At 37.8% G+C, this 3621-nt stretch overlaps 1 long non-coding RNA gene across 1 annotated transcript; it reads right to left on the reverse strand.

Annotated features, from left to right (window-relative positions):
* Positions 1-273: 273 nt before the first annotated feature.
* On the reverse strand, positions 274-2972 carry LOC120727366. The gene is made up of 4 exons (XR_005694508.1): positions 2785-2972; positions 922-1316; positions 612-764; positions 274-326 (listed from the first exon to the last, which is right to left on the reverse strand). It is a non-coding gene; the product is annotated as an uncharacterized LOC120727366 (long non-coding RNA).
* Between the last annotated feature and the right edge of the window lie 649 nt (positions 2973-3621).

Below are 3621 nucleotides of genomic sequence, written 5' to 3' on the forward strand. Positions count from 1 at the left end.
ATTATCACAGCAAATGCAACATTATCCAAAGTCTTCGCCACCCTGATGCCTGCAAGGACAACTCTTGTTCATCTGCTGAAGCTTGCTCTTTAAGAAGATAAATTTAAACAGTGGTGTCTTCAACAGTCTCACTGATGGCATGTTCTTCCATGCCCTGTAAAAAAGAAGCCATGTTAGTCATTTCCAAGTAAGTAATATGACACACTGTGGAAAGTCAAAAAAAAAAAACGACAAGTACATACCACATACTCCTGGATAAGCATGCCAGGGTCGTCACCCATGTAGATACACACTCCCTTGACACACTCAGCATCAACATCTTCACACTGAAATAAAATGTATGTAATTAGCATCTTCATTCAGCCCTTGTCCTTCATTTAAGTTTTAATAGTGTACTTTACATGAATGTTTTTAAAGTAAAGGCACACAAATTAATAATAGGTTTACTGGCAATTAATAATAAGTTGACAAAGTGAAGGTTAAAAAAAACAAGCAGATGTAAAAATACAAAATGAGAGAATTTTTTATGGAAACATTTGAAATCTTCCACAATTATAAAATTTCATCCAAAGAGGATCATGTTAAGTGAATGTTGAGGCTTTATCACTTACATTATCCATTTATGCCACAATTCTTTTCAGTATTAGTCCAAGCTCTCCTCTTCTGTTGACCAACTTCACCAGGTTGTCCAAGTGGAGATCCAGCTGAGCCAGGAACTTTGTTTGAGGGGGGATGGTGGCAATTCTCTTAAACTCAGCGTTGATCTGAAAACATGAGCACAGAGGAATGAGCTTCAAAGTTTTAATACCTGGAAGAAGGCCGCAATCACTCATGCTGAAGAAATGGGCTGTCAAATAACAACTGTGCCTTAACCATTTTAGGCTAATACCACAAGAACACCGTGTATGAGGCAAACCTTACCTCATGGAAATCAAATAGAGCAGGCCATCTTGCCATGAAAGCCTCCACCATTGGTGCATCACGAACAACTTCATGTCTTCTGTATGAAAAAGTCTTTTCCATCTTTAGTTTCACCAACTCTGTTACTCTTTTTTTATGTCCATGTGGTGGGCTTTGACATGTCAATAGCTTTAAGAGTCCCCTTGTCTGCTACTTCTGAAACTGAGGTAAGGTTAAGAAACCCATTCCCAAACAAGGAATCCATAAACTGAAGTCTGAAACTGCCCTGAAGACAACACTGTCTCTTGACTTCAACGATGAGATCCTCAGTTGATTCAGGTGCTCCAGAGAGTGAGCCTTCGACAGGTTCCGTCAGCCAAAACAGTCTTTAGGACCATAGGACTCCCCATAGGACTCTGTAGGCAACAAAGAATTACATATCAGACATTCAGAAAGAATCATTTCAGTTTAGTTTTCATAAAGCTATCCATACCCAATACTCAAAGTTATAAAGATCAGACATAAAAAGAAGAATTTATCTAATGAAATACATGCGACTGAACCTATTACACTTACATGAACACCTTTTATTTCTATATGCCATTTTAAAGTCACAATGTGGACTGATCCAATCTCATAGTCAACCAATGGATAAGTATCAAGGAGTTCACAGAGTGAAGCGAGAGTGAATATTCTTGTGGATACTGGGCGGAGCTCAAAAGCTCTGTCGTGCTCTCTGTACCAGCCACCAAGCTCTCTGACAATGTAGAATATGCTGTGGTACAATGCAGATATGGTTTTTCAGTATTCTGGCAGTCCACCTGCTGTCCTTTGGGCCAGTACCATTCCATTTCTATAAGTTATACCCTTTAATGTCACACACTGTGCAAGGTTGACCTCTAGAATGTCAGGGAATATGTACCTAATGACTTAAGCTATCTCCTCTTTAAGCAAATCCACTAGAAAGGCCGATACAGCTGAGCCCTCTAATTCAGACTTGCCAAGAGATTGGGAGTTTAGATGGTAAGCTATCATCATCTGATGTTTTGACTTCTGTAATCATAAAGGTAAAAATTCCACCATCACAAAAAAAATTAATTTTAATTGAAAAAAGGTATTCCAGTCCAGAAGAGCATCAATGGTTTCTTTAAAGTACCAATCTTTCTCTCATTTATACATAATGTTTTGAGAAGCAGCTCACATATGTTCTACACAAAGTAGAAAAAAGAGGGGGGAAAGGGTCCTAATTTGTTTTGGGCCGATGTTGGAAAATTCACAATACATCACTTAATAAGACATAGTCTGTTGACAAACTTATCTCCTTGTAGATATCTGCTGTATTATTTGGGCATGACCGATAGAATAGTCAAGAAAGTGACACTTCACCTAAAACAATGACTAAATGGAAAAATGATTTGGCATTTATGGGCACAGGTTCTTAAACCCCACGTCTAAGGTGGCAGGATGCTTATTATAACTTGAGTGCATGTCATCAGCAAGAATTAAGGTATGGCACTGTGGCCCTCCCAGCTTCTGAAACTCTGACGGTTACAGCCAGACTAATTAGCCAATGTAGCCATAGCTAGCACGAGTAACACAAACACTATTGCTCTCTCAGTGACGTTTAACTTGCTAAGCCATCAAAAACGTCAGTGCTCTCTGTCACATGCATAAATTCCATATCTGACCGACAACAGCTGCTTTTCTCCCGACTATGTGCAATTTGTTAATATTTTTCAGCTTTAGCCACAAAGCTAATACCAACTTTAGCTAGCACTGTAAAAACAACATGTAGATGCATTACAGATTACGTTTCATATAGCATGCACTACAACAATTCTGTGAAAACGTACCCAACTAAAACAAATGTATTTAATTACTTACCTTCTCACTATGCCTGACTCAGTGCCAAAGGTTGCATGTGGCTGAACAGTCTTCCAGAATCTGGCGGTCAATTGCGCTCTCCTTAAATTATGTTGTTGTCTTATTGGATAAGGTAGGTCTTATTATCCAATCATATTTAGTTGTTGTCTTTGAATATATTGCATCATTTCCGGTTGTGGTCAAACATGATTACAATGTTTTAGTATTCTAATTTAGTCACTTTAAATCAATGCAAGAAAAATGAGTAGTCTCAGTATTGTTTATAATCAAGTAAATGGTACTTTATTTAATCATGTAAATAAGAGAAACATGAGAGGCTTGTGTAGCATTAACTAAATTCATTTGTGCAAATTCAAAAGCCTGCCAATTCCCATTTTTTCAGTGTACTGTTACTCATTTATATTAAGATTTAAACATCTAGTTGGTGTTGGTGTGGAGAGTAACCTTCAGTAATAGTAATAAATCACACAGCAATAGGACATTCATGTAGTTGTAAAAAGCACGATAATGTAATAGGTAATCCAAAGTATTCAGAATACATTACTCTCGTTGAGTAATGTAACGCAATACGTTACAGAATACATTTTAGGGCATGTAATCTGTAATCTGTAATCTAATACATTTTAAAAGTAACCTTCCCAACACTGCAACTGAAGACAGCTCAACAAATGTCTCCAAAACTCTTCTGGTCTGGCAGCTAACGTACAGTTGCTGTATTTCCCAGGGAGAGAAACAAGAACACATTAATGTGAGTGTGCTGACACTCGGAGAATGAGAAAAAGTAACAAAGAGGAAAGGAACTGCTGCAAATGTAAGGACTGCTCAACAAGTGCAGTT

Source organism: Simochromis diagramma, unplaced genomic scaffold, assembly GCF_900408965.1.
Source record: "Simochromis diagramma unplaced genomic scaffold, fSimDia1.1 OVJJ01000730.1, whole genome shotgun sequence".
Taxonomy (NCBI): Eukaryota; Metazoa; Chordata; class Actinopteri; order Cichliformes; family Cichlidae; genus Simochromis; species Simochromis diagramma.